The sequence below is a fragment of the Drosophila miranda genome, assembly GCF_003369915.1.
Source record: "Drosophila miranda strain MSH22 chromosome Y unlocalized genomic scaffold, D.miranda_PacBio2.1 Contig_Y2_pilon, whole genome shotgun sequence".
Taxonomy (NCBI): Eukaryota; Metazoa; Arthropoda; class Insecta; order Diptera; family Drosophilidae; genus Drosophila; species Drosophila miranda.
In genome coordinates, this window is record NW_022881614.1 from 15,753,772 (window position 1) to 15,779,579 (window position 25,808).

A 25,808-nucleotide genomic window follows, 5' to 3' on the forward strand; every position below is an offset into this window, starting at 1 on the left:
AGCAGGCGGTCTCTCCCAAAACCAATACGGGTTCAGGAAAGGGATGTCGACGCTGGACGCCATCTTGAGGGTCGTACAAACGGCGGAGGAAGCCATTGCTGGGAGTAGGTTGAGAGGCGGAACCAAGACCTATTGTCTGGTGGTGACACTGGACATATGGAACGCCTTCAACTCGGCCGACTGGACCCGGACGCTGGAGGCACTGAGGTCCTTCAACATCCCGGGCTACCTACTGAATATAGCGCGCAGCTATTTCAGCAATAGGGTGCTGACAATGGACACATGTCAGGGCTCTAGGGCATACGAAGTCTCAGCCGGAGTCCCGCAGGGCTCCGTTTTGGGACCTCTGCTCTGGAACGCCATGTACGACGGGGTCCTACGCCTCCCGATGCCAGCCAACACTAACCTGGTGGGTTTCGCTGACGACGTCGCAATAGTGGCGGTAGCGAAGGAACTTGCCGCAGTGGAGGAGCTTGCCAACGTCGCCATACAAGCCGTCGAGGCGTGGCTAGCCGCCGCGGGGTTGGAACTGGCGGCCCAAAAAACGGAGGCGGTCCTGATATCCAGTCGTAAAGTGGTCGAGACCGCCAGAGTGCAGGTTGGTGGGACCGCGATCGAATCGCAGAGGTCCATCAAGTACCTTGGAGTCCTCATCGACACGCGCCTGTCCTTCAAAGAGCATCTGGAATACGTCCACACGAAGGCCGGTGGGACCGCGGGAGCGCTATCCAGGATGCTGCTAAACACCAGAGGGCCAAAGCAGGCAAAGAGGAAACTGCTGACGAGCGTCGTGACGTCGCAGATGCTCTACGCCGCACCGGTGTGGGCAGAAGCCGCGAAGGTGAGGAGCTACATGCGAGGAGTGGAGGCAACGTACAGACTGTGCGCCATTAGGATCGCGTGCTCGTTCCGGACCATCTCAGACGAAGCCGAGTTAGTCATTGCCGGGCAAGTTCCGCTCAGGGAGCTGATAAGGGAGGGGAAGGAGATCCATGATGCCATGACGGACAGTGCAGCCGAGGTACGCTCCAAAGCAGAAGTTAAGGACGCCGCCAGAAGGACCAGCATAGACAGATGGCAGACTCGATGGGACCACTCACCCAAAGGCCGATGGACCCACACCCTCATCCCAAGCATAGCATGCTGGGTTGAAAGGAAGCACGGCCAGGTGGATTTCTACCTTACCCAGGCACTGAGCGGACATGGCTGCTTCCGCGGCTACCTCAAGCGCTTCGGCCTCGAGACAGAGGACTGGTGCCCCGAGTGTGGCACAGGCATAGAGGAGGACGCTCGCCACGTCCTCTTCGACTGCCACAGGTTTGACCTCGAGCGTCAGACATTGGAGACAGCAGCAGGGTCTAGGGTCAGCACCGAGACTCTGGTGCCGCTGATGCTGGCAGACCCGAAGGTGTGGGAAGCGGCCGCGGAGTTCGCCTCTAGCGTGATGCGAACGCTTAGGTCCTTGCAGAGAAGGCGGAAGGAGCAGACGGAGTAGGTGTCCACGCCACTGCGAAGCAATGCTTTGCGGCAGTACCGCAGTCCGCGGGGCCCCTAGTCCCAACATACTCTTGTCCGTTAAATTTAGTTAAATATAAATTGTATAGTATATATTATAGAGCAAATAAATAAGTATATGAATATAAAAAAAAAAAAAAAAAAAAAAAAAAAAAACACCCGTGTGGTGAGCGGGCAGTAGAATACCACCACAGCATGTCACAGCTTGTCGTATGAGGCGACTAAGAAGACACGGGGATGTTCTGCTCCCTCTAAAGAGCACTAAAGCAACTCGTAACCGCCGGCACAAGCCAGGTATCCCCCGGATAGGTCTAACACACTTGTGAAACACCTAGCTAATACGAGAAGGCGACTAAGACGGAGACCAGTAAAGTCTTAGGATAGGAACTGGACCCCCCATTTTTGGATTGATGACCCCAGGGCTGACGGAAGCCAGCATTCTAGCACTTTAGTACGCGGAATGAAACCCCGCCGAAATGGCTGCTAGGTTAATGCTGCTTCTGCCCCCGTCCCGTGAAAAATTGGCAAATCTCTAAGCACGCTCCTTGTTCCGTAGCCATTAAATTGGACGTACAGGCTCAGTTGAGTCACTCCTGACTAGCGCGGATTCGGCTCTGAACTCCCGACCCCATAAGGGCGGGAGTCAACCCTCGCATGGCCTCTTTGCTTGCATAGACAACCATGGGATCATAACGCGACTGTACAACAGACAAGGACAACGGCTTACGAGTTGTGACCCAACAAAATGAGTAAAAGTATCACACCCATAACGACGAACGACTCAGAAGGCTTCAATAAAAGCAAAAAAATGGCGAGAACGCCAACTGGTGAGCGGACCGACGCCCCGCTGGCCCGGAGCAGCACCAAAAAGCTCAGGGCAGCACAGCGCTGCGCGATCTAGAACGAGAGATCACGCAGCAAGTGGAGATGCTCGAGGATGGCAAGAGGCGATCCATACACCAACCCATGCGGGACTCGATCGAGAGCATAAGGGTGCTGTATGAGCTGGTTGCTATCCAGCTGCACGACGTCAGATTTCTCAGACGTCACCGTTCCTCTCCCGGAGCCTAAGAGGAAACAGGCTGCAGGTGCACCAACACCCCGGACAAAGAGGACCAAGGCAGCGGTCGAGGTCCAGACCACACCAGGAGTAGCAGTTGAAAAGGACGCCCACGCTGAAAGGGAGAGAAAGGAGCCGGAGGAGACCCCATTTCTGACGGTGACCAACCGGCGCAGAAGGAAGAGGCCGCAAAAGCCGACTGGAGCGCTCGCGGACAAGACGCGACCAGACGCCATCGTCATTGCCACCAAAGGTGAAAAGACCTATGCAGAGATACTGCGCAAGGTTAGGACGGACGAAACCCTGCGTGGACTCGGTGATGCGGTCGCCAGGATCAGGAGGACCCAAAAAGGAGAGCTACTGCTACAGCTCAACAAGTCGGGAGAGGAGACATAGACGTTTAAAAGCCTGGTAGCCAATACGCTGAAGGAGCACGCAGAAGTCCGTAGCCTGTCGCACCGGGTGACCGTAGAGTGCAAGGACCTGCGAAGCTCTGAGAAGCCAGGTGAAATTGGCGGAGCTGTCTGCGGATGACATCCAGCTGAGAAAGGCATACGGCGGAACCCAGACGGCCACAATCAGGCTGCCAGCGGAGAGCGCTCAAAAGGCTCTGAAAATAGGAGTCTTAAAAGTAGGCTGGGTAAGATGCAGACTGCGTGAGCGAATCAGCGTCACCAAATGCTTCAGATGTCTCGAGTTTGGGCATATGGCACGACAGTGCAGTAGCAAAGTAAATAGGTCCAAGCTGTGTAGAAGATGTGGAAAGGAGAACCACCTGGCAAAGGACTGTAGCCTGGAACCACAGTGCATGCTCTGCAAGGGAACGAGCGCAGACTGGAAGCACGTGGCCGGCAGCGGTAGAGGCCCCCAGTTTAGGAACGCCCTGACTAAAAGATCAGCATGAGGTGTACTCAGCTGAACTTAAACCATTGCGAAGCTGCTCAGTCTCTCCTGAGACAAGCAGTCAGGGAGAGGAAGACCGAAGTCGTGCTCATCTGCGAGCCATTCAGGGCGATACCAGGAAGCGGTTGGACCAGCAGCAGTTGCGGCAAGGCGGCCATCTGGGCCGTACAAATCCACCCCCAGGAGATATGCGCAGCCAACGAAGGATTTGTTAGAGCGAGGCTTAGAGAGGTAACCTTCTATAGCTGCTATGCCCCGCCGAGCTGGGACCTAGCGCGCTTCCAAAGTATGCTAGCGCATATAGCGGAAGACGCGCGCGGAAGAGCCCCCGTAATAATAGCGGGAGTCTTTAATGCGTGGTCCGTAGAGGGGGCAGTAAGGAAACCAACGCCAGAGGCACGTGTCTGCTCGAGGAATTTGCGTCCTTGGACGTTATACTCGCAAACGATGGCAGGAAGCTAACCTACTTCAAGGCGGGTCGAGGGTCCATTATCGACCTAACCTTCATGAGCGTCTCACTCCATAGGGGATCTACGTGGAGAGTAAGCGAGGAGTTTACGTTCAGCGACCACCAGGCGATCCACATCGAATGCGGAGCAGCAACGAAAAGACAGCTAGCCAAAATTACCGGACCTAAATGGAAGGGCGACCACCTGGATGTGGAAACCTTCACGGAATATCTGCGCAACGCCAGCTGGAGCCCTGCGCGAGAAACGGCAGAGGGCCTGGCTCAGAAACTGGCGAAGCTCATGGAGGAGGTATGTGATGTGGCAATGCCAAGAAGGAAGCCTTGCAAAAGAGGAGCGCCCTGCTACTGGTGGAATGCGGAGGTTAACCAGCTAAGGAAAGCCTGCCTACGAGCAAGACGGTGCTACCAGAGAGCACGAGGTCGGCCTGAGTTCGAAAACAGGGGAGAGGAACTCCGATCAGCGGAAAGAGCCTTTAAACGTGCCATAAAGGAGAGCAAGTCAGCCTGCTTCAGGCAGATATGCGAGGAGTCTGACGTCAACCCTTGGGGGACGGCAGATAAGGTCGTCACCAAGAGGATAAGGAGCCAGTCAACACCGGAAGTGACCTGCCCGATCCTGCTTCGTAGCATCGTGGAGGCCCTATTCCCACAGCACCCGTATAGGGAGGAGAGCGTCTCGAGCCAAGACTCCGAGCTCCGAGCTGTGGCAACAGATTTCTGTTGAGGAGGTGATAGCGGCTACCAGGAGAATTTGGGATAAAAAGGCGCCAGGACCGGACGGTATCCCAAACAAGGCATTGAAGCTTGGAGCAACCACCAGACCAGAAGTATTTGTTGACACGTTCAACAAATGCCTACGGGAAGGAGTGTTTCCAGAGCAGTGGAAAGTGCAGCGGCTAATACTTCTACCCAAAGGAAATAAGTCCCCGTAGGAACCATCAGGATACCGCCCAATATGTTTGCTGGATACGGTCGGCAAAACCCTGGAGAGAATCGTCTACAACCGACTGCAAGTTGTGATCCAGGAGAAGGAGGCCTTATCGGAGTCCCAGTACGGATTCCGGAAGGCCAAATCAACGGTCGACGCCATCAAGGCAGTCACCGACATTGCATCCAGAGCGATCGAGGGAATAAGATGGAGATTTGGCACAAAGGAGTACTGCGCGGTGGTGACCCTGGATATCCGTAACGCGTTTAACTCAGCGAACTGGTCTCGGATAAACGAGGCGCTCGGGAGAATTGGAGTTCCCACCTACCTGCTTCGGATAACAGCCAGCTACCTGTCGGGTAGGGTACTAAGGTACGAGACGGAGGAGGGACCAAAGCTCTACAGGGTGACAGCCGGAGCTCCACAGGGATCAGTCTTAGGACCTCTACTGTGGAACATAATGTACGACGACGTCCTGAGACTCCAGCTTCCGCAGGGATGCACGCTTGTCGGTTTCGCTGACGATCTCGCCCTGGTCGTGGTAGCCAAAGAGCTCCGAGATGTCGAGGCGACGGCCAACGAGGCAATCCGGATCGTATCCAACTGGATGGAAAACGCGGGATTGGACCTGGCTGGCCACAAAACGGAGGCTGTACTCATCACGAGTCGGAAGAAGGTGGAGTACGCGACGTTTCGCGTGGGTAATGCGACTATTAAGTAGCAGGAGTCAATCCGGTACCTAGGCGTGATGCTGGATAACCGATTGAACTACCGGGCCCACATCGAGTACGTGAGTCAAAAAGCCTCCCGGATGCAGGCAGCACTCGCAAGGATGCTCCCCAATATTGGTGGACCCAAGGCGGGTCGACGCTTACTCCTGGCGAGAGTAGTGGCCTCGATCCTACTGTACGCTGCGCCGGTGTGGTCTTCAACCCTATCCGGCAACATGAGTCTAAGAAGAAAGATGTCAGTGCCATATCGGCTCTGCGCTCTTCGAGTAGTGTCTGGATATAGGACGGTGTCGGATAACGCAGCCCTGGTCCTCGCGGCCATGATACCGGTGGATATACTAGCGCTCGAGATGACGCATGTATATGAAGCGCGCGCAGGGATGCGAACTAATGCATCGCTAGAGACCATCCGTGCGTCGGAAAGGCGGGCGTCGATAGAAAAATGGCAGGCAAGATGGGACACGGCCACAAATGGACGGTGGACCCATAGACTAATCCCGGACATTGAGTAATGGATAGGGCGGAGAAGCGGAGAGATGAACTACCACCTCTCCCAATTCCTGACGGGTCACGGAGGATACAGGAAGTATCTGCATAGGTTCAAACACGAGGATACTCCCGAGTGTCCTGAGTGTTCGAATGAGAGCAAGGATCCGGAGCATGCGATGTACCACTGCACGAGGTACCGCTCAAGTGCAGAGTATTTCCCACGACCAGAGGAGCTAATGGCGTTCATGACGGAGTCCGACGAGAACTGGCAGCGCGTTAGCAACACCCTAATAGCCATCCAGAGCGATCTGAGAAGATGCGAAAGGGAGCGACGCGTAGAGGAGAGTGCCTAACGTAGGCAACCCATCCCCGCCAAGTAATACTTTGCGGTGATCCCGCGGGGAATGAGGTGTGCAGCTGTGCGTGGTGGTGAGTTTAGCTGGGAAGCCCCGAAGGGGTAGTCCAGTTCGTTGACTGGTACGGCCGGTCTTGTCTCTTAGAGATTCTCACCCACAGTGGCGTATCCATGGAAAAAAAAAAAAAAAAAATAACACACACACACATCGCGCAAATAGAGAAGGAGAGCGAACGAAAGAGAAGCACAGCAAAAGAGCGAGCAGAAGCAGCCGCATAATTCATAGCCGAACTTCGGGTGTGCATTGAACGATGTGGTGCCGAACGATGCCGAGCGCTCTCATCGGCTTGCGCGTCGTGTATGTGTGTGTGTGTGTGTGTGTGACCGCGCGAAGCCGAACGCTCTCGTCGGCATTCGGTGGTGCCTCTGGGTTTGTATCTGTGTGTTTGTAGTTGATTTTATTAGTTTTGGGTTTTTGTTGTATGTTTTCCGCTGTCGACGCTGACGGCGGCAGCGCTGATGAATTAAAAAAAATTTTGAATTGTCGGCCCTTAGTCTCCGTGTCACCCGCTGAACGTTTCTCCGATCCCGCATTTTTTTCTTCCTAAATCGCAAAACATATCCCTGATATATCTATATCTGTCAGATATATAGAGAGTTCTCGGCACGCGACACAAACAATTTTCGAGTGCTTATACAACAAACAAACAAATACATAAAAAGAAACGCTAGTTGCAACAATTCGAATATGTGCCACATTAAGAAATAAAACACACAAATTTACACTTTCTTGGGATAAACAAACAAATCAGAGACAACCCAGAGAATTACTCCAGGATAAAAGGAGAGATTTTCGAACGCAGGATATACCCCACATACGCCAGCAAAATGGTAATTACACCGTACATCATTCCGCCGTATATAACCGTATATGAATCAGCCAGAGCGGGCCAATTTCTATTTTATTAGCCAAGTTTCTTGAGGGTGTCTGGGCGCTCCTTAGTCTTAGTCATTAGCCGCAAAGCAAGTGCCTTCCCCCGCTTGTGTCTTTGTATCTCTGGCGTTTGGTGATTTAGATACAGATAATGATTCGCATGCATATCTATATGGAGCCGACGACGTATTGTACATATAAATTCATCTTTAATCTTTTTGGCTGCATATTCATTTGTGCTCACTATCGTTGTGATCGCTAATTTCTATCATTTCCGGCGTTTTGACTATGCCCCACCATAAAAGTCGACTGCGATTTGTGATTCTCGATTCGCGATTCGAACAGAATCCATAACCATCCAGTAATACACTTCGAATGACGTCGCGTTGCCGTCTCCAAAGCCCAAAGAATGCGAAATATTATGATACTTGAACTGGCGATCTGGCGCTATCGGCGAGCGGATGTGTGTGCTCCCTAACCCAATCGGTATCCTAAGTGCTCCCTGGAGATGGAACCAAATTTTTATTTACTTTTTTTTGTTTTTTAAACTACTTCTTGAATAAGAACTCTGCTGATATCCGGAAGAAATCAATCTCGGATACAATCAAAGGCATTTACAAGCAATCAATAACCAAGAGATCTCTATTATGATCCTTTAAACGCAGTTTTTCGTAGGAGTTTTGAAAAGATCAGCAAAATAACGACATATATTTATGATCGAATTCAGAATAATCTTTCTCAGAGTTCAAAAAAGAACGGAACACAGTTCTAGTGCCAGCAGGTGGGTTTGTCTTTGTAAACCTGGTGGCTCTGCCTGAAATTCCTCAGAAGGTGTCTTATATCATCCTCGCAGAAACCCTTCAACTTTTTTCTCTCTACTGTCAACAGTTTTTCACGCACACATTTTGTCAAATTTTTCTATACTTCATTTTCCTATTAATCGCCATAAATGCAAAATACCGACAGGCCAAAGAAATAATGAAGAACATTTTTGGTTTCGAGAAATATAGAAAATGCTGCCGCTGCCGCTGCTGCTGCTAGTGCTGTGAGATACATTTTGTGCGAGTACGAATGCGAGTATCTGTGTGTGTATGTTTTGTGGATGAATGTTCAGCGGGATACAAATAAATTTTTGGCACATTAAGAACGCCGCCAAAATGCGAAGAGCCAGCCAAATATGAAATTATGATTGCGATTATGATTATGATTATGATGATGATGTTGTTATAATTAAAGAACAACGAAAAACGATTCGTAATTATTCAAAAATTGACTTTAAGCAGTGGCAGTCGTAGTCGTTCGTGGCTCCTGCTACTGAGGCAGCTGCCGTCGCCAGGTCGTACGGATCGCACAGATCGCCCAGATCCATATAGATTTTAGTTATGGTATTAGTTTCGAGTGTGTGCGCTCTTCCATTGCAGCTATTTTAAGCTTCCAAGTGCTTAATCATGGCCCGAACCGAGCGTCGAAACTTTTACACAAATCAAATTCCCCCCCACCCCGCTCCCAATATATATCCACTCCCCCGACCTCCTTCCCGTTCCGACTACTCCCCATTTCGGGGCACACGCCCGTTCTTGCAACTGTTCTTTCGGAAATTTTCTTTTGGTTTTTCGTTTTCCAATGAAAAAACCCAAAGCGAGAATCTGTGAGCGATATGTTTCCACTTAAAATGTTCGGTTCCGTTCGAAGGGGGACTGGCCACATTTGCTTTATAAATCGACCCACACTCACACACACATACACAGTCGATTCATAGCCGATAATCGTGGAATACATTATTATTATATTGGATGAGAACAATCATAAATGGCCAAAAAGTGTCTGTAATGAGCATTGCCGATACGAAATTACTTGCTTACATATTTCAGGCATGTTTCTCGAGAAAATTGCCAAATTAAAGCGATTCCAAATATAACGAATGTCGGGAAACAGAGGCAGAGAATACCGTATATATTATGCGATGTGCAACAGCTGATTGGAGAGATCTGCTTAAGGTTGCATTGGATGATTCCTCTGTTAAAGTATCTACTGCATTGCTGCTCAAGTTCGACTCGAAACTCTGCCATCAAAAGTTGACAGTCCAGCTGGCAGGGTCAAACCCTTAGCCATTTGTAGTTGCATCGATGGAACTTGATATTCAATTGGCTTAATCCTGACAGGGGCAGGGGCTACGGCAGGGGCCTTCCTTCCCATAAACTTGTGAAAATATTTAACCCATATGAGCGCTTTTAGAGATTTCCCCCTCCCACCCTTTGGTGGCTGTCCATTGAAATGGCAATTATTTGAATTTATTTTTAATGTTCCGATAGATATGTACATGTGTGTGTTGTGTACTCCATCTCTCCTATCTTGCCCCACCCCCCGCATATGTATCTTTAATTTGTACCATCTGGAAGGGGATTTGATCTGTTTCCATGTGTGTGTCGTGCGGTTGACTACTTAATTTCAGAGTGCCATACAAATTACGATTTGGAATTCAAATTGAAAGATCTCTCTGCCATGCCCATTTCCATGTACTCACTCCGCCTCAGAACCCACCCGCCTTTCCGCTCCTCCAAAAACAGTCGAAACGCATTTGGTGTTGAAAATAAGTTGGATTATTTATCGATTCCAATGCTTATAAATATTTAAGAAGCTTCAAATGAAATCAACAATTAGTTTATTTATTGACACTTGATATCAGAGCAGGGGGAGGGGTCTCTCTCTCCCTCAAAGTGCCCCCATGATGAAAGACAAAACGAGTACGAGTACGGGAGTATTTTTGAGATTTGTTGTCCCCTCCCTCTCCTACTCTGCCCCGCCCTGGCATCTCCAGATGATGTCGAATGCAAATTCGTTCCATCACTCAAAACTCGCAACACTCTGATTGAATTTGATTGAATTTGCTGGTAAAATTGTAAGAGACTTAAAGTACATTGAAAGCCATTCATCCTTTGTCTGGCCGAAGCCCACACGCGGCCATCGCCAGAACACACACACTCACGCAGGGTGCGCACTCATCGAGGATGTGTGTGTGTGTGTGTGTGTGTGTGTTCCAGAGAGACCCTGTAGAACCAAAGGGGTCAATTGACCCCTCTCGAACTAGTTCTGCGGTGTTTACCGCGCAACTAGCTACGCAACTAGTTACGCGGGAAGCGAATGCGGACCAGGTCTTCGTCGACTACAATGTACTCGTACTGCAACTCGAGTCTTTCGAGTCTTAATCCCCTGCCTTTCAGTCGGGCCTGGCGGCTGACTGACTGACAATCAATCAATGCACGTGTTTCATATTTTTATACCCGATACTCAAAATGAGTATTGGGGTATATTAGATTTGTGGTAAAAGTGGATGTGTGTAACGTCCAGAAGGAATCGTTTCCGACCCCATAAAGTATATATATTCTTGATCAGCATCAATAGCCGAGTCGATTGAGCCATGTCTGTCTGTCCGTCTGTCCGTCCGTCCGTCTGTCCGTCCCCTTCAGCGCCTAGTGCTCAAAGACTATAAGAGCGAGAGCAACGATTTTTGGATCCAGACTTCTGTGATATGTCACTGCTACAAGAATATTTCAAAACTTTGCCCCGCCCACTTTCGCCCCCACAAAGGGCGAAAATCTGAGGCATCCACAAATCTCAGAGACTATTAAGGAACGTCACCCGAAAGTCGTTCAATTAAAGACGATTTAAATTTATAGAAGATACTCCCTCTCACTCTCGCCCATCGGTTCAGATACAGGCCATGCACAGATGTACATATTATTATTATTATTATCAACGTCCACAATAATTGCCGTTGGTATGTCTGTATGTATAACCAGTTATTGGAATAATGACATGTGATATGGACTCTTGAGAACTCAAACGGCAACTCCAAATCCAACCCGAAGGCCATACCATACCATTTGTCCTTTAAAGCTAATTCTTCTAGCACATGCATTTTTTGTTTGTTTTTGTATCAAACAGCTTTCCAGAGTTTCCTTTGAAGTTTATGTACAAGCTTTGGCTTACTTTGTATCTGAGAGATCTGAAAGTATCTGAAAGAAATTGTCCTTAAAAGAGCACTCCTTACGGATTGGTATCTTTAAGAATTCAAGGTCTGGACTTAGCTTTTCTGTATCTTCGAGATAGATCTTGTGTACCACCATTCCAATCATTGAGCTGCCAATTGCCTTTAAGTATCTGGCAGCATTTCTCTTGTATCTGTGAGATACTGCTGCTCATAACTTATGCATCAACGCGTACCATTTCAGCATAAATCGCGCTGTCACCCCGATTTGCTTTTTGTCATCATCAACCTCAACATCGGGAGTCGGTCGTCGTTGTCCCTCCTCCTCGCTCTTTCTTTCTCTCTCTCTCTCTCTTTCTTTTCCCCTGCTTCTTTTTGTTCGTTTTTTTTTTTTTTTTTTTTTGTGTCGTTAAAATATTTTTTTTTTTTTGGGTGTGTTCTGTATTTTAATAGCTCTATGGAGGTGGAGCCCAAATCGCTTGAGCACTGCGCTGGCTGCCACTTCCTTTCGTCTCACACGCACACACACACGTACACCTCTCACACTCCACTGTGCCACTAATAGTTTAGCTTGTTTAATTCGAATTTGTCAAAGAAACAATAAAGAGGAGAAAAAAAGAGACCAAAAGTAATATGATTTCCGTTTTTTACTTGAAAGTAAATCGAGATACACTTTGTCTCACACACAGAGACACTCGCTCATTCGACTCGTTACTCGCTTCGTGTGCTAATCCCTCAAATGTCTCGTTTTGGTAGTACCGTACCCTCGATAGAGACAGCGACAGAGACAGGCACAATGGATGAGTGTGTGAGAGACAGGAATTATTAAAACCTAATCTTGATTCTACAATTTCAACAACAACAAAAATAACGAGGGGGAACGTTGTGAGTTGCTGCGGACACCGCAACTCTACGGTTATACCCGATACTAAGTCAGTATGGCTCTCCTCCGGCAGACGCCGCTAATATTAAGCGACACGACAAAGAGTGCGTGCGAGAGAGACAGAAAATCAGTCTGAGCGTGACGTCGGGCGCTGCGTAGCCACTGCAAATTGATTTGTTCCTATTGGCTATAAAAATGATCTGATCTGATCCAGATTCAGCAATCTGATAGATATGGTCATTATCTATGATTCTGCGTTTTTAGTTTTCTCGAATGTGCAATATTGTGGATGCAACAGATTTTCGTCCATTGTGTGGGCGGAAGGGGGTGGGGCGAAATTTTGAGATACACGTTTTATAGTAAGATCTAACAGGAGTGCGGATACCAAATTTGGTTACTCTAGCCTTAATACTCTCTGAGAGTTTTGAATATCCCCAGATTTTCGTCCTTTGCGGGGGCGGAAGGGGGTGTGGCGAAATTTTGAAACAAACTCGTCTCGGTCCGATATATTAGGAGTGTGGATACCAAATTTGGTTGCTCTAGCTTATGTAGTCTCTGAGATCTAGGCGCTAATGTTTTACTCTAAGCAAAGCCGCCTATGCTACGTGTGTGTTAGAGAGAGACAGGGCGAGAAAAAATGAAATTGTTTTCTTGATGCTGGCTGTAATAATAATACGATCCAATTCAGATTCAGCAGTCTTAAAGATATGGTCATTCTCTACAATTCTACGTTTTTGGTTTTCTCATATCTTTAAAATTGTGGATGCCACAGATTTTCGTCCTTTGTGGGGGCGAAAGTGGGCGGGGCGAAGTTTTGAAATATTTTTGTAGCAGTGACATATCACAGAAGTCTGGGTCCAAAACATCGTTGCTCTAGCTCTTAAAGTCTTTGAGCACTAGGCGCTGAAGGGGACGGACAGACGGACAGACGGACGGACGGACAGACGGACAGACGGACAGACAGACATGGCTCAATCGACTCGGCTATTGATGCTGATCAAGAATATATATACTTTATGGGGACGGAAACGATTCCTTCTGGACGTTACACACATCCACTTTTACCACAAATCTAATATACCCCAATACTCATTTTGAGTATCGGGTATAAAAAGAGTGTGAGGGTGGGGGTGAGGGTGAGAAAAGTAGTAGAGAAAAGGGGATTGGTATCGTATATACATATATCTTTTAATATGTGCCTTCGATGCGATCGCACGAACATCGCCCATCGCACCGTCCACTGTCCCCGGTCCCCTTTCCCCCCTGCAGGTTTGCGCGCATCCCAAATCGTGGGTTTATGGCGTCGCCCCCACCTTGAGATTCCTCTCTCCCTCTCTCTCTCTCTCTCTCTCTCTCTCTCTGACTGATTTTAGTCTCAATTTTATGATTAACGAGGGGGAACGTTGTGATTTGCTGCGGACACCGCAACTCTACAGTTATACCCGAAACTTAGTCAGTATGGCTCTCCTCCGGCAGCCGCCGCTAATATTGAACGACACGACAAAGAGTGCGTGCGAGAGAGACAGAAAATCAGTCTGAGCGTGACTGCCACTGCATATTGATTTCTTGCTTTTGGCTACAAAAATGATCCGATCTGATCCAGATTCAGCAATCTGATAGATGTGGTCGTTATCTATGGTTCTGCGTTTTTAGTTTTCTCGAATCTGCAATATTGTGGATGAAACAGATTTTCGTCCTTTGTGGGGGCGGAAGGAGGGTGGGCGAAATTCTGATATATACGTTTTATAGTGAGATCTAGCAGAAGTGCGGATACCAAATTTCGTTACTCCAGCCTTAATAGTCTCTGAGATTTGTGGATGCCCCAGACGGTCAAGGTGCGATATCACAGGAGTGTGGATACCAAATTTGGTTGCTCTGGCTCTTAGAGGTTCTGAGATCCTTGAACTCATATTTTGCAATTGGCAAAACCGACCATGAAACCTGTATGTTAGAGAGAGACAGAGCGAGAAAGAATGAAATTGTTGTCTTGATTCTGGCTATAATAATTATACGATTTGATTGAGATTTTTATTGTATCTTTAAAAATGTGGATGCCACAGATTTTCGCTCTTTGTGGGGGCGGAAGTGGGCGGGCGAAGTTTTGAAATATTTTTGTAGCAGTGACATATCACAAAAGTCTGGATCCAAAACATCGTTGCTCTCGCTCTTATAGTCTTTGAGCACTAGGCGCTGAAGGGTACGGACAGACGGACAGACGGACGGACGGACAGACGGACAGACAGACATGGGTAAATCGACTCGGCTATTGATGCTGATCAAGAATATATATACTTTATGGGGTCGGAAACGATTTCTTCTGGACGTTACACACATCCACTTTTACCACAAATCTAATATACCCCAATACTCATTTTGAGTATCGGGTATAACAAAGGAAAGACAGACAGAGAGAGAGAGAGAGAGAGAGAGAGAGAGAGAGAGAGAGAGAGAGAGAGAGAGAGAGAGAGAGAGAGAGAGAGAGAGAGAGAGAGAGAGAGAGAGAGAGAGAGAGAGGGAGAGAGGGAGAGGGAGAGAGAGAGAGAGAGAGAGAGAGAGAGAGAGAGAGAGAGAGACAGAGACAGAGAGAGAGAGAGAGAGAGACAGAGAGAGAGAGAGAGAGAGAGAGCGAGCGTGCAGAAAGCAGAACAAGGAATAGAGCGCGCTATCGCAGTCTGTCGCCTCTCACCTTTACCGTACGGTACAATGTGGAGGGAGGGCGAGACGAAACGAAGCGATTCCTCGTGTGCTCTCAGCATGTGTTGCCTCCGTTGCTCTCGTCCTCGTTTTTGGGCCATTTCACACAGCACAGCACGTGAGTAAATGCTGCGGCGACTCATTCAGAAAAATATTGTATCCAGCCGAAGGAGAGCTCTCTCTTTTATCCCCTCCTCCATCCGAATGATAGCGAAAACCTTAAAGACAACTTTTGACTTTCAACTTTTTCCTTTTCCTGTCACAAAAAAAAAGAATGAATACATGAGAGTAAAAAGGCTGCGTCACCGAAACTTTTGATACCCTTTTCAAATCATTTCAATAGACTCCATATGATATAGTCATTCAATTTAGAACGAATAAAATCCTACCGATAGGAGTGCGATTACAATTACAATTTCTTCGGTAACATTCAAGTTTAGACTACAACGAGGTGGAACGTTGTGAGTTGCTGCGGACACCGCAACTCTACAGTTATACCCGATACTAAGTCAGTATGGCTCTCCTGCGGCAGACGCCGCTAATATTGAACCACACGACAAAGAGTGCGTGCGAGAGAGACAGAAAATCAGTCTGAGCGTGACGTCGGGCGCTGCGTAGCCACTGAAAATTGATTTCTTGCTTTTGGCTACAAAAATGGTCCGATCTGATCCAGATGCAGCAATCCGATAGATATGGTCATTATCTATGATTCTGCGTTTTTAGTTTTCTCGAATGTGCAATATTGTGGATGCAACAGATTTTCGTCTTTTGTGGTGGCGGAAGGGGGTGGGGCGAAATTCTGAGATATTCGTTTTATAGTGAGATCTAACAGAAGTGCGGATACCAAATTTGGTTACTCTAGCCTTAATAGGACAGACGGACAGACAGACAGGGCTCAATCGACTCGGCTATTGATGCTGATCAAGAATATATATACTTTATGGGGTCGGAAACGATTCCTTCTGGACGTTACACACATCCACTTTTACCACAAATCTAATATACCCCAATACTCATTTTGAGTATCGGGTATAAAAACAGTTCCCCACGTTATCCTATGGGGATGCTGCTAAGAACCTTGATAACCTTGACCTCATTGATAAATATGAGGGACTAATGAAACGAAAATCACAGTCCCTAGAAGAATGCTATCTCATCAATCTGAATACCCTTTAGGATCCCAAAAGCTGTTCTCTTCTCCCGCAAATGTAAGTCTAAAATAAAAATACCCCCTTTGGCTAGTGTATAAAAACAAGATGAAATTTTAAATTCAGTTTTTTACAGGCCAACGAAAACAACATCTGTTACAAACTCGAGTTCTTTTTTCTTTTTGTTTGATGAAAGCCAATGGAAAAACAACAATAACGAGGGGGAACGTTGTGAGTTGCTGCGGACACCGCAACTCTACGGTTATACCCGATACTAAGTCAGTATGGCTCTCCTCCGGCAGACGCCGCTAATATTAAACGACACGACAAAGAGTGCGTAATGTTTTACTCTAAGCAAAGCCGCCTATGCTACGTGTGTGTTAGAGAGAGACAGGGCGAGAAAAAATGAAATTGTTTTCTTGATGCTGGCTATAATAATGATACGATCCAATTCAGATTCCGCAGTCTTAAAGATATGGTCATTCTCTACAACTCTACGTTTTTGGTTTTTTCATATCTTTAAAATTGTGGATGCCACAGATTTTCGTCCTTTTTGGGGGCGGAAGTGGGCGGGGCGAAGTTTTAAAATATTTTTGTAGCAGTGACATATCACAGAAGTCTGGATCCAAAACATCGTTGCTCTAGCTCTTATAGTCTTTGAGCACTAGGCGCTGAAGGGGACGGACAGACGGACAGACGGACGGACGGACGGACGGACAGACAGACAGGGCTCAATCGACTCGGCTATTAATGCTGATCAAGAATATATATACTTTATGGGGTCGGAAACGATTCCTTCTGGACGTTACACACATCCACTTTTACCACAAATCTAATATACCCCAATACTCATTTTGAGTATCGGGTATAAAAATGTCGTCACCATTTTTTATGCTGAATTTAAAAATATATTCTCCTCCTTTGGCATTGATTTTAAGCGGAAAAAACCTCATACTACGATTATAAAAACACACCCCGGGACACAACACAGATTTTGTTGCTCTGACAGCTGATTTGGGTATTCGATTACGGCCACAACTATTCAACATTCGAACTGCAAGTCTGAGTGTATTCGAACGGAAGAGTATCTGCCAATTGAATTGTCAGTTTGGGGGAGGATTTAAATATGAAAAGAATTTCATAAAAATATAGAAACTTGAGAGATTTAAGGGTTCCTATATCCTATAGCCTATAGCCCATATAGAAGCCCAAGATCACATTCAAATATCAGGGAAATTAGCATTGATGTGTTTGCAATTTGGAATATTGTAAACCTAAAGAATGTGCATATCAAATGGACACAATATATGTCTATAGTATCTGTATCTCTCATCTGCACAAATTGTCTGACCAGTCGCAATCGGAATCAATCTATATATGCGCTATAGTAGTGGTAGTAGTAGTCACCCATCGATGTTGACTGTTGACTAAAGCAAAAGACAAAAAATTAATTTATTAAAATTTAAAGCGCATGACTTTTGCGAACAAATGGAGCAACAGCGACCGGCGACCAGCGACAAAAGCAAACGGCAATCAGTAAGCAAATAAATGGCTATATATACGAGTGGGCTATATGGGATATATGGTATATACATATATATATATATAGGTATGAATCATGCGTCACACTTGCGCATTATAATTGAGAGATATAGGAGGGGGATATGGAGGGGGGAGGGCAGCAGCCCTGGCGCAGATGCAGATGCAGACTGATCCCCAAACATCGACTCCAGTGCCAGCCCCAGCTCCAGCTCCAGGTCCAGTTTTTTGATACCAATGCATTTTGGCTGGTTGCCGTGGGGACTAGATTCTAGTATCTAGATACTCGCGTTCGTACGTACCCAATTGCGTCCAGGTGTGCAAGACAATCAAATTTTCTGTGTGTTTCTGTTGTGGTTACGCTGTGGTTTCTGTGGTTTTCTGTGGGGGGGATTTTTTTTATACCCGATACTCAAAATGAGTATTGGGGTATATTAGATTTGTGGTAAAAGTGGATGTGTGTAACGTCCAGAAGGAATCGTTTCCGACCCCATAAAGTATATATATTCTTGATCAGCATCAATAGCCGAGTTGATTGAGCCATGTCTGTCTGTCCGTCTGTCCGTCTGTCCGTCCGTCCGTCTGTCCGTGCCCTTCAGCGCCTAGTGCTCAAAGAATATAAGAGCTAGAGCAACGATGTTCTGGATCCAGACCTCTGTGATATGTCACTGCTACAAAAATATTTCAAAACTTCGCCCCGCCCACTTCCGCCCCACAAAGGACGAAAATCTGTGGCATCCCCATTTTTAAAGATACAATAAAACCAAAAACGCAGAATCGTAGAGGATGACTATATGTTTTAGAATGTAAAATCTCAACCAGATCGTATAATTATTATAGCCAGAATCAAGAAAACAATTTCATTCTATCTCGCTCTGTCTCTCTCTAACACACAGGTTTCATGTTCGGTTTTGCCAATTGCAAAATATGAGTTCAAGGATCTCAGAACCTATAAGAGCCAGAGCAACCAAATTTGGTATCCACACTCCTGTGATATCGGACCTTGACCGTTTCGTGTCCAAATTTCGCCACACCCCCTTCCGCCCCCGCAAAGGACGAAAATCTGGGGCATCCACAAATCTCAGAGACTATTAAGGCTAGAGTAACCAAATTTGGTATCCGCACTTCTGTTAGATCTCACTATAAAACGTATATCTCAGAATTTCGCCCCACCCCCTTTCGCCACCACGAAAATCTGTTGCATCCACAATATTGCAGATTCGAGAAAACTAAAAACGTAGAATCATAGATAATGACCATATCTATCAGACTGCTGAATCTGGATCAGATCGGATCATTTTTATACCCAAAAGGAACAAATCAATTTGCATTGGCTACGCAGCGCCCGACGTCACGCTCAGACTGATTTTCTGTCTCTCTCGCACGCACTCTTTGTCGTGTGGTTCAATATTAGCGGCGTCTGCCGCAGGAGAGCCATACTGACTAAGTATCGGGTATAACTGTAGAGTTGCGGTGTCCGCAGCAACTCACAACGTTCCCCCTCGTTTTTTTCTGCTTTCCGCCTTTTGGGGCACATTGTCACTGGGAAGGAAATGCAAAGAATTCGATTTGTAGCGACAGCTTAATTAAGGTTATCTATCAAATGTGATGATTAGTTTAGTCAAACTTCTGTCTGGTGATAGCTGATAGTGGCTTGGGACACTTTGTAAGCCCCCTTAACGATTCAATTAGCAATTAAATTTCCGTTGACCTAATGCTATGCAAAGTCTCTCCACTTATTTATCAATTACACACACACACACACACACCCATAACGACGAACGACTCAGAAGGCTTCAATAAAAGCAAAAAAATGGCGAGAACGCCAACTGGTGAGCGGACCGACGCCCCGCTGCCGGCCCTCCCTGGCCCGGAGCAGCACCAAAAAGCTCAGGGCAGCACAGCGCGATCTAGGACGAGAGATCACGCAGCTAGTGGAGATGCTCGAGGATGGCAAGAGGCGATCCATACACCAACCCATGCGGGACTCGATCGAGAGCATAAGGGTGCTGTATGAGCTGGTTTGGCTACAAAAATGGTCCGATCTGATCCAGATGCAGCAATCCGATAGATATGGTCATTATCTATGATTCTGCGTTTTTAGTTTTCTCGAATGTGCAATATTGTGGATGCAACAGATTTTCGTCTTTTGTGGGGGCGGAAGGGGGTGGGGCGAAATTCTGAGATATTCGTTTTATAGTGAGATCTAACAGAAGTGCGGATACCAAATTTGGTTACTCTAGCCTTAATAGGACAGACGGACAGACAGACAGGGCTCAATCGACTCGGCTATTGATGCTGATCAAGAATATATATACTTTATGGGGTCGGAAACGATTCCTTCTGGACGTTACACACATCCACTTTTACCACAAATCTAATATACCCCAATACTCATTTTGAGTATCGGGTATAAAAACAGTTCCCCACGTTATCCTATGGGGATGCTGCTAAGAACCTTGATAACCTTGACCTCATTGATAAATATGAGGGACTAATGAAACGAAAATCACAGTCCCTAGAAGAATGCTATCTAATCAATCTGAATACCCTTTAGGATCCCAAAAGCTGTTCTCTTCTCCCGCAAATGTAAGTCTAAAATAAAAATACCCCCTTTGGCTAGTGTATAAAAACAAGATGAAATTTTAAATTCAGTTTTTTACAGGCCAACGAAAACAACATCTTTTACAAACTCGAGTTCTTTTTTCTTTTTGTTTGATGAAAGCCAATGGAAAAACAACAATAACGAGGGGGAACGTTGTGAGTTGCTGCGGACACCGCAACTCTACGGTTATACCCGATACTAAGTCAGTATGGCTCTCCTCCGGCAGACGCCGCTAATATTAAACGACACGACAAAGAGTGCGTAATGTTTTACTCTAAGCAAAGCCGCCTATGCTACGTGTGTGTTAGAGAGAGACAGGGCGAGAAAAAATGAAATTGTTTTCTTGATGCTGGCTATAATAATGATACGATCCAATTCAGATTCCGCAGTCTTAAAGATATGGTCATTCTCTACAACTCTACGTTTTTGGTTTTTTCATATCTTTAAAATTGTGGATGCCACAGATTTTCGTCCTTTGTGGGGGCGGAAGTGGGCGGGGCGAAGTTTTGAAATATTTTTGTAGCAGTGACATATCACAGAAGTCTGGATCCAAAACATCGTTGCTCTAGCTCTTATAGTCTTTGAGCACTAGGCGCTGAAGGGGACGGACAGACGGACAGACGGACGGACGGACGGACGGACAGACAGACAGGGCTCAATCGACTCGGCTATTAATGCTGATCAAGAATATATATACTTTATGGGGTCGGAAACGATTCCTTCTGGACGTTACACACATCCACTTTTACCACAAATCTAATATACCCCAATACTCATTTTGAGTATCGGGTATAAAAATGTCGTCACCATTTTTTATGCTGAATTTAAAAATATATTCTCCTCCTTTGGCATTGATTTTAAGCGGAAAAAACCTCATACTACGATTATAAAAACACACCCCGGGACACAACACAGATTTTGTTGCTCTGACAGCTGATTTGGGTATTCGATTACGGCCACAACTATTCAACATTCGAACTGCAAGTCTGAGTGTATTCGAACGGAAGAGTATCTGCCAATTGAATTGTCAGTTTGGGGGAGGATTTGAATATGAAAAGAATTTCATAAAAATATAGAAACTTGAGAGATTTAAGGGTTCCTATATCCTATAGCCTATAGCCCATATAGAAGCCCAAGATCACATTCAAATATCAGGGAAATTAGCATTGATGTGTTTGCAATTTGGAATATTGTAAACCTAAAGAATGTGCATATCAAATGGACACAATATATGTCTATAGTATCTGTATCTCTCATCTGCACAAATTGTCTGACCAGTCGCAATCGGAATCAATCTATATATGCGCTATAGTAGTGGTAGTAGTAGTCACCCATCGATGTTGACTGTTGACTAAAGCAAAAGACAAAAAATTAATTTATTAAAATTTAAAGCGCATGACTTTTGCGAACAAATGGAGCAACAGCGACCGGCGACCAGCGACAAAAGCAAACGGCAATCAGTAAGCAAATAAATGGCTATATATACGAGTGGCTATATGGGATATATGGTATATACATATATATATATATAGGTATGAATCATGCGTCACACTTGCGCATTATAATTGAGAGATATAGGAGGGGGATATGGAGGGGGAGGGCAGCAGCCCTGGCGCAGATGCAGATGCAGACTGATCCCCAAACATCGACTCCAGTGCCAGCCCCAGCTCCAGCTCCAGGTCCAGTTTTTTGATACCAATGCATTTTGGCTGGTTGCCGTGGGGACTAGATTCTAGTATCTAGATACTCGCGTTCGTACGTACCCAATTGCGTCCAGGTGTGCAAGACAATCAAATTTTCTGTGTGTTTCTGTTGTGGTTACGCTGTGGTTTCTGTGGTTTTCTGTGGGGGGATTTTTTTTATACCCGATACTCAAAATGAGTATTGTGGTATATTAGATTTGTGGTAAAAGTGGATGTGTGTAACGTCCAGAAGGAATCGTTTCCGACCCCATAAAGTATATATATTCTTGATCAGCATCAATAGCCGAGTCGATTGAGCCATGTCTGTCTGTCCGTCTGTCCGTCTGTCCGTCCGTCCGTCTGTCCGTGCCCTTCAGCGCCTAGTGCTCAAAGAATATAAGAGCTAGAGCAACGATGTTCTGGATCCAGACCTCTGTGATATGTCACTGCTACAAAAATATTTCAAAACTTCGCCCCGCCCACTTCCGCCCCCACAAAGCACGAAAATCTGTGGCATCCCCATTTTTAAAGATACAATAAAACCAAAAACGCAGAATCGTAGAGGATGACTATATGTTTTAGAATGTAAAATCTCAACCAGATCGTATAATTATTATAGCCAGAATCAAGAAAACAATTTCATTCTATCTCGCTCTGTCTCTCTCTAACACACAGGTTTCATGTTCGGTTTTGCCAATTGCAAAATATGAGTTCAAGGATCTCAGAACCTATAAGAGCCAGAGCAACCAAATTTGGTATCCACACTCCTGTGATATCGGACCTTGACCGTTTCGTGTCCAAATTTCGCCACACCCCCTTCCGCCCCCGCAAAGGACGAAAATCTGGGGCATCCACAAATCTCAGAGACTATTAAGGCTAGAGTAACCAAATTTGGTATCCGCACTTCTGTTAGATCTCACTATAAAACGTATATCTCAGAATTTCGCCCCACCCCCTTTCGCCACCACGAAAATCTGTTGCATCCACAATATTGCAGATTCGAGAAAACTAAAAACGTAGAATCATAGATAATGACCATATCTATCAGACTGCTGAATCTGGATCAGATCGGATCATTTTTATACCCAAAAGGAACAAATCAATTTGCATTGGCTACGCAGCGCCCGACGTCACGCTCAGACTGATTTTCTGTCTCTCTCGCACGCACTCTTTGTCGTGTGGTTCAATATTAGCGGCGTCTGCCGCAGGAGAGCCATACTGACTAAGTATCGGGTATAACTGTAGAGTTGCGGTGTCCGCAGCAACTCACAACGTTCCCCCTCGTTTTTTTCTGCTTTCCGCCTTTTGGGGCACATTGTCACTGGGAAGGAAATGCAAAGAATTCGATTTGTAGCGACAGCTTAATTAAGGTTATCTATCAAATGTGATGATTAGTTTAGTCAAACTTCTGTCTGGTGATAGCTGATAGTGGCTTGGGACACTTTGTAAGCCCCCTTAACGATTCAATTAGCAATTAAATTTCCGTTGACCTAATGCTAGGCAAAGTCTCTCCACTTATTTATCAATTACACACACACACACACACACACACACACACACACCCATAACGACGAACGACTCAGAAGGCTTCAATAAAAGCAAAAAAATGGCGAGAACGCCAACTGGTGAGCGGACCGACGCCCCGCTGCCGGCCCTCCCTGGCCCGGAGCAGCACCAAAAAGCTCAGGGCAGCACAGCGCGATCTAGGACGAGAGATCACGCAGCTAGTGGAGATGCTCGAGGATGGCAAGAGGCGATCCATACACCAACCCATGCGGGACTCGATCGAGAGCATAAGGGTGCTGTATGAGCTGGTTTGGCTACAAAAATGGTCCGATCTGATCCAGATGCAGCAATCCGATAGATATGGTCATTATCTATGATTCTGCGTTTTTAGTTTTCTCGAATGTGCAATATTGTGGATGCAACAGATTTTCGTCTTTTGTGGTGGCGGAAGGGGGTGGGGCAAAATTCTGAGATATTCGTTTTATAGTGAGATCTAACAGAAGTGCGGATACCAAATTTGGTTACTCTAGCCTTAATAGGACAGACGGACAGACAGACAGGGCTCAATCGACTCGGCTATTGATGCTGATCAAGAATATATATACTTTATGGGGTCGGAAACGATTCCTTCTGGACGTTACACACATCCACTTTTACCACAAATCTAATATACCCCAATACTCATTTTGAGTATCGGGTATAAAAACAGTTCCCCACGTTATCCTATGGGGATGCTGCTAAGAACCTTGATAACCTTGACCTCATTGATAAATATGAGGGACTAATGAAACGAAAATCACAGTCCCTAGAAGAATGCTATCTAATCAATCTGAATACCCTTTAGGATCCCAAAAGCTGTTCTCTTCTCCCGCAAATGTAAGTCTAAAATAAAAATACCCCCTTTGGCTAGTGTATAAAAACAAGATGAAATTTTAAATTCAGTTTTTTACAGGCCAAGGAAAACAACATCTTTTACAAACTCGAGTTCTTTTTTCTTTTTGTTTGATGAAAGCCAATGGAAAAACAACAATAACGAGGGGGAACGTTGTGAGTTGCTGCGGACACCGCAACTCTACGGTTATACCCGATACTAAGTCAGTATGGCTCTCCTCCGGCAGACGCCGCTAATATTAAACGACACGACAAAGAGTGCGTAATGTTTTACTCTAAGCAAAGCCGCCTATGCTACGTGTGTGTTAGAGAGAGACAGGGCGAGAAAAAATGAAATTGTTTTCTTGATGCTGGCTATAATAATGATACGATCCAATTCAGATTCCGCAGTCTTAAAGATATGGTCATTCTCTACAACTCTACGTTTTTGGTTTTTTCATATCTTTAAAATTGTGGATGCCACAGATTTTCGTCCTTTGTGGGGGCGGAAGTGGGCGGGGCGAAGTTTTGAAATATTTTTGTAGCAGTGACATATCACAGAAGTCTGGATCCAAAACATCGTTGCTCTAGCTCTTATAGTCTTTGAGCACTAGGCGCTGAAGGGGACGGACAGACGGACAGACGGACGGACGGACGGACGGACAGACAGACAGGGCTCAATCGACTCGGCTATTAATGCTGATCAAGAATATATATACTTTATGGGGTCGGAAACGATTCCTTCTGGACGTTACACACATCCACTTTTACCACAAATCTAATATACCCCAATACTCATTTTGAGTATCGGGTATAAAAATGTCGTCACCATTTTTTATGCTGAATTTAAAAATATATTCTCCTCCTTTGGCATTGATTTTAAGCGGAAAAAACCTCATACTACGATTATAAAAACACACCCCGGGACACAACACAGATTTTGTTGCTCTGACAGCTGATTTGGGTATTCGATTACGGCCACAACTATTCAACATTCGAACTGCAAGTCTGAGTGTATTCGAACGGAAGAGTATCTGCCAATTGAATTGTCAGTTTGGGGGAGGATTTGAATATGAAAAGAATTTCATAAAAATATAGAAACTTGAGAGATTTAAGGGTTCCTATATCCTATAGCCTATAGCCCATATAGAAGCCCAAGATCACATTCAAATATCAGGGAAATTAGCATTGATGTGTTTGCAATTTGGAATATTGTAAACCTAAAGAATGTGCATATCAAATGGACACAATATATGTCTATAGTATCTGTATCTCTCATCTGCACAAATTGTCTGACCAGTCGCAATCGGAATCAATCTATATATGCGCTATAGTAGTGGTAGTAGTAGTCACCCATCGATGTTGACTGTTGACTAAAGCAAAAGACAAAAAATTAATTTATTAAAATTTAAAGCGCATGACTTTTGCGAACAAATGGAGCAACAGCGACCGGCGACCAGCGACAAAAGCAAACGGCAATCAGTAAGCAAATAAATGGCTATATATACG

At 45.9% G+C, this 25,808-nt stretch overlaps 1 pseudogene; it reads left to right on the forward strand.

Moving 5' to 3' along the window:
* Positions 1-7,023: 7,023 nt before the first annotated feature.
* LOC117193089 overlaps positions 7,024-25,808 on the forward strand; it is a 67,393-nt pseudogene continuing 48,608 nt past the window's right edge.